Here is a 12,131-nt window from a genome sequence, read left to right as displayed (position 1 = left end):
TCATTTAAGATAAATATGATTGCAGATTTTTTTTTCAGATTTAGTAGTTGGGGGGGGGGCATGACCATATTAAAACTAGTATTTGTAGCATTCAATGGAGTGGGTGAAAGCTGGAGGAAGGAGCCAGAAATGTCCAATTCGTTTTTCTCATAAAGTGTGTGGATGCCAGTTCTGTGCTCAGTTAGGCAGAAAAGTATTGTTACAGTATTGTCCGGAGACCAGAGGCCTTATGGAATGTGCAATTTTTCAAGTGGTATAAGTGTTTGTTATGTTGAAACTTTGCTATTATACTTGGGGTGGGAGCGAAACCCTCATGTAGAAATTGGAAGGGATTATTTATTATTACAAGGAACATCACTGCTAGGCTTTGTTGCCCATGGAGCATCCCTTGTGTGGCATTTTTCTTTCTTTTATTCAATGTGCTCTGATGTTGTGGCATCAGCTCCACAAAGCCGTTGACCCCCAAAAGTATTCAAACTTGAACTGCACTGATTCCCCCCCCCCAGATTTTCAGGATAAAATGTCTTGAAAAGTACCATATGTATCTTTAACATGGCTACTCACAGCTTCTTTATCCCACTTTTCTGTTTCGCCTCCTCCGGTGCTAATTGGGAATCACAATTGGAAAGCACGATGATGTCATGATCCTATGTAGCCAATTGGGAATCACAATTGGAAAGCACAATGATGTCATGATGCTATGTAGCCAAACAGATTTGTAGCAGTGCCACTGAGGGCAAACAAAGCAGCATTGCCCACACTTGGGTGAGAGGAAACACAGGAACACCTTCATTTTTTCATGCTTCAAGGGCAGCCCACAAAGTCACCCCTTCTCAGCGTGGGAAGAGGAGGAGCATGCCTGGCTGCTTTGGCAATTTGGGGACACCTAGTGTTTACCCCTGTTCCCACTGAATGGGCAGCTTTGCCCTTGTGTAAACAATCCCCATAAATCGCTAGAAGGGGGGGGGTTGTGTGAGAAAAACATTTCAAAAGTCCCCTCTGTTTTAGCTCACCTCTTCTTCTCTGCAGCACAGTCTAACACCTAATCCTTAAGCTGTTTGATCCCTTGGTGTTTCTTTGATGTTTTGAAGGACAGCCCCCCCATTAACTCCAGGCTGTTGGATTGGTGCCAGCAAATTACATTTTATTGCCATTGTGCCTGGATGCAACTCTAGTTGACAACTGCCCCCACCCACTGCTATAGGGACACAAGGGAAACAGCTGTTCTGTTTTGAGTAGAGATGGGTGGAGTGGACCTGTGACATCACATCTGCGGACTAACTCCTATTTACCTTGTAGCATTCTGCCCTTACCATTTGTGAGAGGCTCAGTGACTTCAACTGTGAGAAGCTATTTCCGCACAAGCAAAACTGATAGTTAAATTACTTTTCAATTGGTGGAGTAGTAAAGGGGTAAAGGGACCCTTGACCATTAGGTCCAGTTGCAGACGACTCTGGGGTTGCGGCGCTCATCTCACTTTACTGGCTGAGGGAGTCGGCGTACAACTTTCGGGTCATGTGGCCAGCATGACTAAGCCGCTTCTGGTGAACCAGAGTAATGCACGGAAACGCCATTTACCTTCCCGCCGGAGTGGTACCTATTTATCTACTTGCACTTTGACGTGCTTTCAAACTGCTAGGTTGGCAGGAGCAGGGACTGAAAAACAGGAGCTCATCCTGTCGTGGGATTCGAACTGCCGTACTTCTATTCAATTTCACTATCAGAGAGTCCATCCAGCCACTCAGGACTCAACTAGACTGGTAAAGAAAAAGCAATTTATATGTGATCACATATCACAATTTATATGTGATATGCTGATCGCCGAAGAATTGATGCTTTTGAATTATGGTGCTGGAGGAGACTCTTGAGAGTCCCATGGACTGCAAGAAGACCAAACTATCCATTCTCAAGGAAATCGGCCCTGAGTGCTCACTAGAAGGACAGATCCTGAAGTTGAGGCTCCAGTACTTTGGCCACCTCATGAGAAGAGAAGACTCCCTGGAAAAGACCCTGATGTTGGGAAAGATGGAGGGCACAAGGAGAAGGGGACGACAGAGGATGAGATGGTTGGACAGTGTTCTCGAAGCTACTAACATGAGTTTGGCCAAACTGCGGGAGGCAGTGAAGGATAGGCGTGCCTGGCGTGCTCTGGTCCATGGGGTCACGAAGAGTCGGACACGACTGAACGACTGAACAACAACAACAATGTGTTGTATGTGCGATATAACATTGCACCACCAGATGGCGACGTGGAGTCCCGTTTTTCTCTACCTGTTTTCCCTATTTAAGTTTACAACATGAATTATGCATCTATAAAATTTCTTTAACATAAGTAAAATAATTTTTTATAAATAGGTAGAAACGTAAATATGAAAATTAATGACTGCATACTGCAATGTAGTATCATTTTTCTCTTGCACTGCAGTATGTAAACATAAATATGAATTGGTATATAAAAAGTTGTTTTGTCTTTTAATAAGACAAAAATGAACAATGAACATCAGTTTTCAAAAGAAGATTTTTACACTTTCTGCAATTATGTAGGCCATGGTCCCTTCAATTATTTTTTCAGGCCTCATTTTTAATTCGTTGAAAAGTTGCCACACTTTGTCTTTAAGTTACCGTACTCTCTCTCCAGTTAAAAAGTTAATTTGGGTAATGGTGGGCATAGTTTGATTAGATAATAATTATAATTAGAGAAGAATGCAACTGTATTTATTGATTTAAAATATTCCTCCGCCACCCTTCATACTGTTACAAAGCCCTTTCCAAGGATTCCCAGCACTCACCCTGGGTCTGTGTTCCTCTGAGAATCAAGAGGTGGCAGAACTGTCATAGCTTTAAGAAATATGTTGGAGCTGTATAGTTTATTTCTGTCTTCCCTAAATTTATATGTTTCAGCATTAATTTATATGTTCCAACATTAACATATGCTTTGAACCAACCTAAAAACTGCTGACTGCAAAGACTCGTTAGTATAAATATCTCCGTTACTTTCCCTGGTAACATTATAATGTGGGCTTCAGTGTACAGATGAATAATATTGCTTCTAAAAAGAGTGAAAATAGATGTTTGTATATAAAATCACTCACTTCATTGTCTTGTGAATGTTACAGCAAATGTACATTCTTTCTTATACTGGTGTTGTATACAGTTTCAATAATGAAAACAAGTTATTACAAAAATAAAAGCTGAACCAATCTGTCAAGAAAAAAATTTTTTTTGAAGGATCCCTGACTCTCTAGAGAGGCTTTTGGGGAACACAAGGGGAAGAGGAGGTGGGAAACATTTCTTCAATGAACATCCCTCCATTCACTTATCTTAGGACCCTAGCCAAGGGGTTTTAATGGGATTGCATTTGCCAGTCTGCATACAGCTTAGCTTTCATCCTGTGTTCTTAAAGGACACTATGCAGCACACATGCTATGTGGCATGGGCAGGTAGACTTTTTTTTAAAGGACATTTTCAAAACACACCAAAATTACCTTGTTACTATCGCTACACTATGAATTATGTTATATTGTAATATATATTACAATATTAATATCATTGTTCATCACTAATACCTGGCTGAGCGATCTGGGAAGAACTGATCCCCTACTAATTATGTCTTATGGTATTCTTGGTACAGTGTGGGCATAGGCTCGATATCAATGGCTGGGGAGTAAGGATCACTGTAGCAATTAGGCCAGGGGTCAGCAACCTTTTTCAGCCGTGGGCCGGTCCACCATCCCTCAGACCATGTGGTGGGCTGGACTATATTTTGAAGAAAAAAATTAATGAATTCCTATGTCCCACAAATAACCCAGAGATGCATTTTAAATAAAAGCACACATTCTACTCATGTAAAAACGCCAGGCAGGCCCCACAAATAACCCAGAGATGCATTTTAAATAAAAGGACGCATTCTATTCATATAAAAACATGCTGATTCCTAGACCGTCTGCAGGCAGGATTGAGAAAGCGATTGGGCCGCATCCGGCCCACGGGCCTTAGGTTGCCTACCCCAGAATTAGGCTGTCCATCTCCTTTGTCAGGATTCCTGTCCAGCTGATTTCTCAGTTCACATATATAAGACTGTAGGGAGCTTCTGTTGGACCAAGCCAGTGGCCCATCCTGTCCAGTATCCTATATATTCACACTGGGCAACCAACTTCTTTGTCTCTGCTGTCTAACCAGGCTGGCATCCTCTTGGCCCTTTTGGTACCTTTCCTGATCTGCGGTTCAGTTTCTAATATTGTGTTTTTAAACAGTTCCCAAGCATTTTGGAAATATTTGACGTTTTTGACTTTATCAATTCCCTCATTTTATCCTATGACATCAAATGTGACCGTGCTGGGTTTTCTTGCCAATTGGCCATTTACATGTATGCTTAGGTTAACAGCACTATTGTCACTGCTCCCAGTTGGCTCAACAGCACTTATATCTCACACCAAGTCCTGGCAGCACTCAAGATTTGGTCTAGGGCTGCTGACCCTCTGGTCAGTGCCATGACCATAGGGCTTAGTCATTTAGGGTATCTTGAAATTTTACCAAGGGTAATAGTTGGGCCAGTACTTACAATACTGTATACATCCAAGCATGTTGTAAATCTTGCCCCTCCTATTGAAATGCCATCTTCTCTATCGTCCCTCATCTGAAACAGGGCAATGCAAATGACATAGGAGGGGATGGTCCTTAACAAAAGAGGGGCCATGGCATCTCTTCTTAATACTTGGAAGTAAGGCTGATGCTAGATTTTGTTAATTGTAAGAATCAAGCCACGTCTATGAGAAATTGGAATTAACTCATTTTATTGCATGTACAGAACTTTAAAACTCGGAACATATTTGTTAGGTGGCAAATCCCAATGGGATTGAATTAAAGAATTATGCCGTCTCACAGATCTTAAATTTTTACTTTACAAGGATTTACTAAGGGTTTATGAGTTGCTGTAGTTCCCTAAAGCTTCACAATTGTACCACTTCAGCTGCTGAGGCTGCCAAACAAGAACAGCTGGTAAATTCACAACCGTATATATTTCATGTAGATTTCCAGCCAAAACTCTCTGTCTCCTTGAGGGACTATCCAGTTGGGATTTCAATTTAGTCCACTGATGAAGATGCTCCTGGCTCTTTCAGTGACATTTATTCTTTAGAAGTTATTTCATCTCCTTTGCTTTTTGGTAGGCTCATCACATAGAGCAGACTTGTATTAAATAAAAAAATAAAATAAAAGATTGTCCAGTAGCACCTTAGAGACCAACTAAGTTTGTTCTGGGTATAAGCTTTCGTGTGCATGTACACCTCTTCAGATACACTGAAACAGAATCACCAGACCCTTATATATAGTGGGAGGGACTTGTATGTTAGAAGTCTGTGCTTATATAGAAATGAATGGTTCTACTTACTAATTTCCAGATGATTTTTCATCAGTTTAGGTGGCAAACATGATAATTCATGTATGGAGGGGCTGAATGCATTACCTGGCTAAAACCACAGAGTGGCAATGAAGGGTGGGAGGAATTCCTACCCTACTGGAGATTCCTACCTTCTACTGGAGGTCCTTGCTTGGCAGTAGGGAGGAAGTAAAAAGCTCTGAGGCTGTATCAAGAGGCTGTATCCAGAGCATCCGGTTCAGGCTAATTGCCCCACCAACATGCCCATGATGGTTACTGCTGGCTATTCCATGAGAATCATGTGTCAAACACCTCTTTGCAACTCTATCTCTTCTCCTTGCTGCAACAATGCATTATGGTTAACAGAATGAGCACCCTCCCTTTCAGATGTTGTCAGTGTCAGTAGTCAGGCCCTGCATGTACTACTCTGCCACTAATCACAGAGGGCCATAGAACTGATAAGTATCCAGCCACCTGAAACACTTGTCACTACCATTTGCCAGAACATCTGTGTTCCCGTGCTGCTGATGGTGGTGGTGGGAGAGTTAGCTTCCTGCTTGGCAAAGAGCATTTTTGTTGTTGTCATCATTGTTAAAAGAACTCACATACCGCGTTATATTTCAAGAAGAAACATCAAGGCAGTTCAAGTGGATAGCTTGGTTGGTTAGAGCGTGGTGCTGATAACGCCAAGGTTGCAGGTTCAATCCCTGAATGGGATGGCAGCATATTCCTGCATTGCAGGGGGTTGGACTAGATGGTCCTCAGCGTCCCTTCCAACTCTACAAGTCTATAAGCAATTAAAAAAGATGACTGTCCTGCTTTGATTGTTGTCTGAAGTCAGGAGATCAGGGAGATGCTTGTCTAAACAGGTGTGTCTTCAATTACTAGTGGAATGCCAGTACTGATAACCCCTCCATCTTTCAGCAGGGAGAGCATTCCACAACACTGGTGCCAGCAGTAAGAAAGCCCCAGTTCCATGTTACCAGTTACCAGTTCATGATAATAATCAGCCCATGGAAAAACTAACTGGGTTCCATTAGTTGGTCTTAGGCATGGCAAAACCTGAACCTCCAGCTGTTTGGGGACTACAGTTCCCATCATCCCTGACCACTGGTCCTGTTAGCTAGGGGTGATGGGAGTTGTAGTCCCAAAACAGCTGGAGGGCCAAGTTTGGCCATGCCTGGTTAGTTGTCCTTACCAGGCAGTGTAGGGTGGTGGTGGTGGGGGGAATGGTGTTTCAGGTAACCTGGTCCAGAGCTGTATAGGACTTTGTGAGTAAAAGGATCTAAAAACTGTTTTGGTGCTTAATAAGCAGCCATTGCATATCCCCTAGCACAGCTGATGAGAAGCACCACTCAGCACCCAGCCTGCAGCATTCTGCACCAGCTGCAGTGTCTGGACCAGCTGCAAGAGCATAGTAGAACCTGTACCCAGTTAAGAAATAAGTTATATATCCCCTTGAGTAAGCCAGTGCTTCAAGTGTGTTGGGATTCCTTGCAGGACACTGGTTGCATTAAGATCATCAAGGAAGCCTCCATCGAATGGGCGACAGTTCTCTTTGAAGCACCATTTACAGGGGCAAGGGGCAGGAAAGTTATAGTTTTCAAAAAGAAAAAAAGTTATCAAATACAAGGTGTTTTTTTTTTAAAAAAAGAAAATATTAAAGAGAGCTGAAAGGCAAAGAATGCCCCCCCCAAAAAAAATGTTCTGTGATTGACGTAAGGCATCGTGGCAAAGAGCTGACAACTAGCTAAAGAGCTAAAATGTTCAATAAAGTTCACTACTGGGAAGCTAAATAATTGCTTTTCAGAATTATTTTTTACCTGTGTGCTCCTTTTGATTAGAGACTCATGGGCTTAAAAAACAAAACAAAACCCAAACCACCCAATTTTATGCATTGCTACTTCAGCTTGCCAGTCAAACTTTGATCTTATTTTGAAGTGTTCGAAAGCTGTCCATGTTGCAAGATTTTGGAAAATCTGATCTTACAGGTTTAACTTAAATATTGTTTCCATTTTGAAGTCTGTCATGTGGGTGCACCACAAAGAGTGTTTGGTTTTAGCCTTGATGCCTTGGGTGGTAGTATGCAATAAGTAACAAAATACTGGGAATAAAAGAAATGTCCTGAAATGTATCCCTCCAGCTATTGCCCAGTTGAGAGACAGAGAGAGAGAAAGAAAGAGACAGGATGTAAAGTAAAACCAGCATTTCTCCCTTTGATCAAAGGAGAGATTCTCCCACCACCCAGCAGGCGATTAACACATAAGTAAATTCTCTTGTAAAAGCCATTGACTGGAGAAAAGCAAGTATCTGCTTAGCACCTAGAAAGCAAACTTTACTTATCCGGTATGCAGCTTTCAGTGAAAAAAAAAGAACATTCCCTTTCCAAGTTCAGGGTTATAAGTGAGGCTTAGTTGTCTCAAAATACTGCCTGTCAGCAAAGTGACTTATTTCCCTATATAGTTTGTCTCTGGTGTGATATGACAGCTGCCATGCTTCTAAAAGGGAAAACAGTGAGTTCTTCTGGCTTAGGAGCAGAACTGATGTTGAAATTCAGTTGGCACGACCTATTTACGTGTGATTTCATATTTATTTTCACTATTGGCAAATGACATTTCGCATTTGGTGCATTGTATTTGGTGGGATGAGCGGAATAATCGATTCCATTGTGGCGCTGTTTGCAGCCCCTTTTTATTATGCAGCTTTTTGAAGTCCTGGTAAGTATCCTGACACTTGCCCTTGACTTGATGTCATAGCTGTCAATCATTTGCTGCCATAAGTGGCCAGGCAATGTCCAGAATGTCCTCCGGACAATTCTTGTTTGCATTTCTGTTACAAAGGGCCTGCCATTGTTATTACACCTGCTAGTGTTCAGTGTCACTGACCTCTCATTTAACGCACAATCAAGGGTGTGTGTGTTTTTTTTTAAAAAGAGTTAAACTGGCACCCAGCCCACTTAAATTAGAGAATTTGTCATGCACTACTATCTGCAATCATGAGAAGAGGACAAGAATATTACAAATGCCAATCCACTGGAGTATGCCCTTGATACTGTCATGTATTGTTCACTGATCCCCCCCCCTCAAACGCCCTTGCCTCTTAAAGTGAATGATGTCATATGTACCCAAGGGCCAGGGTCATTTTTGTTCTTGTTTTGGGTATTATTATCTGTGTCTCTGTCTATCTGATTGTAATTAAGATAATAAGACAACACAATGGGAGGAATTCAAGGTAATGCTAAGCAGCTCACTCTATCAGCTCAAGCATTTTTGCTTGTCTGATTGAATGATCTCCCCCCTCTGCACACTCCCTCCCTCTGTTTATTGGGTTTATTATTATTAGTGTTTTCCTATTGTGATTTTATGCTGTAACTGCCATGAGACTTGCTGGTATAGGGCGGTATACAAATGTAATAAATAAGAATAAAAAAATAATGCTATTCTGGGGGTTCTCCCAACTGCAGGGTGTGTGTGCAGGGGGCACATGTGGGGAGGAGAGGGGAGAAAAGCCCTGTTATGCTAGCAAAAGTCATTGTGTTCGCAAAAGCCATTGCTGAATCTGGCCCATTGTAAATGACATTGGAATGAAGTGTAAAAGTTAACATTAAGTCAAAATAGGGAACTGGTAAGAAACAGTTCGATAGAAAAGCTGCTTAAGGTGCACCGGTAGAACACTGAATGGGTATCATGGCCATTATTGACTCTTTTCTGATGAGTATGGGGGAACTAATCTCCACTAACATTAAAATGTGCAGTTTATGCATGGGTTGAAGGAAGAGCCTCCTTCATCGCTTGCTCTGTTGAGTGTGTGATGGCCTGATCCATGTAATCATTGTTGCTCAAAATGAGGGTGTGCCATAAAGATCACACAGACTGTACAGATCAGCCCTATGGGGATATTTTGGGCTATGTGCACATAGATCCATTTCCACTTTAACCCCAGTACACATGTGCCAGGGGGATCATACTACTTCTCCTTTGCTTCTCATAGACTTGACATGCTTTCAGGTTGGTGCAAACAAGGCAAAAGACTCTAGGTGAACATTTTGAGCAACTTGCCATTGATAGATTTTTTGGTATGGAAAAGTTCAGAAAATTAGTAATTATTATCTGTTTTGTTGCATGCTGTTGAGGAATGGAAATTTTATTCTGCTAGTGATTTATTTTGGGGAAATTGTATAAAACAAATTATTATTTAATTCTTTCACCAGCTGTATTTGCATCATAGGTTTATACCCTGGAGAATGGCTCTTGAATGTAAATCATTGCAGCAAGATTTTGGCCTTTCCACTGCTAAGAATCAAGCACAGCGATGAAAGAAGAACATATAGGAAGCATAGAGCAACTCAGAGTTCCTGTTTAGGGATAGAGCTACATTTTATGTTGAACTTTAATCCATTTTTTTAATTAAAAAAAAAAAGCTAAATTCTCCAATGAACTTCCTTTAGTGATGAACTGCATCAACACAATTACATCGTTTGGTACATCTGGTAATTAAATATTCATGTATTTATCTTTTAATGGCTATGTTCAAGGATTCCCCACCCCCATTTTACCATTGGATAGAATTATGATCAGTTTTGCAGCTGTAGATTCTACACATAACCTTGACTGTTGCAGCAATTAGGAACAATTGGAATGTATTTAAACTTGATTTTGATAAAGTAAGAATGACAGACACTGGTTTTCATCCTCCTAGTAACTGTTTCCTCACAATGATGTACTTTCAATTGTCTTTCCACACTTTTCTATTACACTGGTAGAGGATTTCAGCTCTTAAAATATTATGTGGTATGAGATTGTTTAGTGGTAATTTGACAATATGCAAGTGAAGATCAGAAGGGGAATTTAAATTATATAAGTCACCCAATTTGATTGAAGTGTGACTTGTGTGCTAGACTAGAAGAGAAGTTTTCACATCTTAAGTAGTTTTTATTAAATACCTTGATTCAATTATTTACACTTGTTACCCAACTCATTATGAGGAATTTGAGGGTAATGCAAGGGTAAAATCAGTGCTCCCGAATCAGAAAAGCATGAAACTGAATCCCTGTAGATCTTTCTGTTGTTGTTCTGCGATCCATCACAATTTGTATCTAAAAGCTTCTTGACATTAAAGACCAGGTGAGTGTGTTGAGGAAAGGGAATTGAGGCAGCGGGGGGGATATCTCCTATCCACATTCAGTTCTTTGAATGTAAAAGTGTTTTTGGGATAACGGCCAGCAAGTATTAAATGGGTAGATTTGATAAATGCAACACACGCACCTTGAGTGATTTAACTCCAGTGACCAATAACCAACTCAAATAATATATATATAAGCAACACCTCCAAAGATGCTTTAAAAGGTGCAATTCTGCAGCTGTGAGGCAGCAACTAAGAATGCACATACTCTTGCTGTCAGATTAAAATCTATTGTGTCCAAATATAAACCTCTATAATCACACAAAAATGTGTAGAAAATGTGTCCTAGGAAAGCAAAGGAAAACTAAGGAAAGAGGCCCAGAAGCAGAAGGCCCTATACATTTTGGAGAATTTTCCTCTTTGGTGTGATAGAAAGGCACAAGGAGGCATCACGCAGCCCTACCTTGAGTAGCCAAAGTTCCCATAAAATAATAAGGACCAAACTGACTGGGCCTGATACTCCATGAGATATGACTTTAGATGTTGTGTGTTGTTTGTACCTACATGAATCAGAAGGAAAGGGTTGTGGTCAGTGGGCTTTATAAGACTTGGCAATTTCTGTGTCACCTGGGAGACAGCACACCTTCTGGGACATCCTGTTACCTCCGCACACTGCTGCCTCTGTCCCACCCAGTAGGGAGTCACCTACCATCACCACATGTTTCTTCCTCCTCTGGTGGAGCAGCAGGAATAATTTGGAACACTGTTCCTTTCACAGCCACCGGTGCATTCTGAGGTCTGCGACTGCTGTCATTGCTCCTCTGGCTTGGAGTTCAAGGGGAGGGCATGGAATCCAATTTGCAGCTCCAGTGACACAGCATAGCTCCTAACAGTCCTGCTTCCGTGTATCAGGGGTTCATTTCCTGCAATGAGCAATCTTCCTCCTCTTTAGGGACACCCCACCTGCGTTGCTGTTCCAGGATAGTCCATTCTCCTCTTTCGAGAAGTTCCTCATTTTGCCCCGTAGCTTAAAGTGTGCATAGGCGGGCCTCAGGTTGCTGTATCTTCTCTTCCAGCAAGGCATCCAGCTTGCAGGTGCCGTTTTGCACATTCTCAGGCAGGAAGACAAACCTGGCATAGGTATTGCAGGTCACTGCAGTAGCTCCTTCACTGTCCATGTGTGTTGGTCCTACATACACTGTTGGGACAGCACTCTGGGCCTCCACCTCAAAACGCCCTCACAAACACCCCTGCGTGCCAGTCCTGGTCACAAGCTCCTAGAGGCTGCTGGCTACTAACTCTTCCCCCAACTCCCTTCCTCGTTCAGCCTGGCTTCCCTCTCCTTTCTCTCAGTGTTCCTGGGAAATGTAATCATTCTATAAAGAGAAAATGAGAAGATTGTTACCTGCAGTCACACCACTCATTTTCAGCACCAGCTGCCACCACCAAAAGAAATATCCCTCATTTATACAGAGCAGCAGGTGGTATTATAGAGTTACCTATCCAGACCAGCTGTATTGTTGTTTTTGAAAATCTCCGCAAAAGAACTTTGACACAAGTGCATGTTTTCATTTGCTTTTCAACAATGCTATTTTATTTAAAACGGAGAGAGGCAAAGGGGGAAAAAAATGGA

The 12,131-nt window shown here is 41.7% G+C and overlaps 1 protein-coding gene across 16 annotated transcripts in view; it reads left to right on the top strand.

Annotated features, from left to right (window-relative positions):
* Positions 1-12,131, top strand: part of ERC2 (ELKS/RAB6-interacting/CAST family member 2) — a 519,409-nt gene that overhangs the window by 402,926 nt on the left and 104,352 nt on the right. The window contains exon 22 of one of the 16 annotated variants that reach the window (XM_033140939.1): positions 9,588-9,609. The exons of the other annotated variants lie outside the window; for them this stretch is intronic. The gene's annotated coding sequence lies outside the window, so the exon portion shown is untranslated. Of the gene's footprint in view, positions 1-9,587; positions 9,610-12,131 lie in introns of those variants that run through there. 16 annotated transcript variants of the gene reach the window in all.

Source organism: Lacerta agilis, chromosome 2 (assembly GCF_009819535.1).
Source record: "Lacerta agilis isolate rLacAgi1 chromosome 2, rLacAgi1.pri, whole genome shotgun sequence".
Lineage (NCBI taxonomy): Eukaryota > Metazoa > Chordata > Lepidosauria > Squamata > Lacertidae > Lacerta > Lacerta agilis.
The sequence above is the reverse complement of the archived record's forward strand: the minus strand, read 5'-3'. Positions and strand labels throughout refer to the sequence as shown.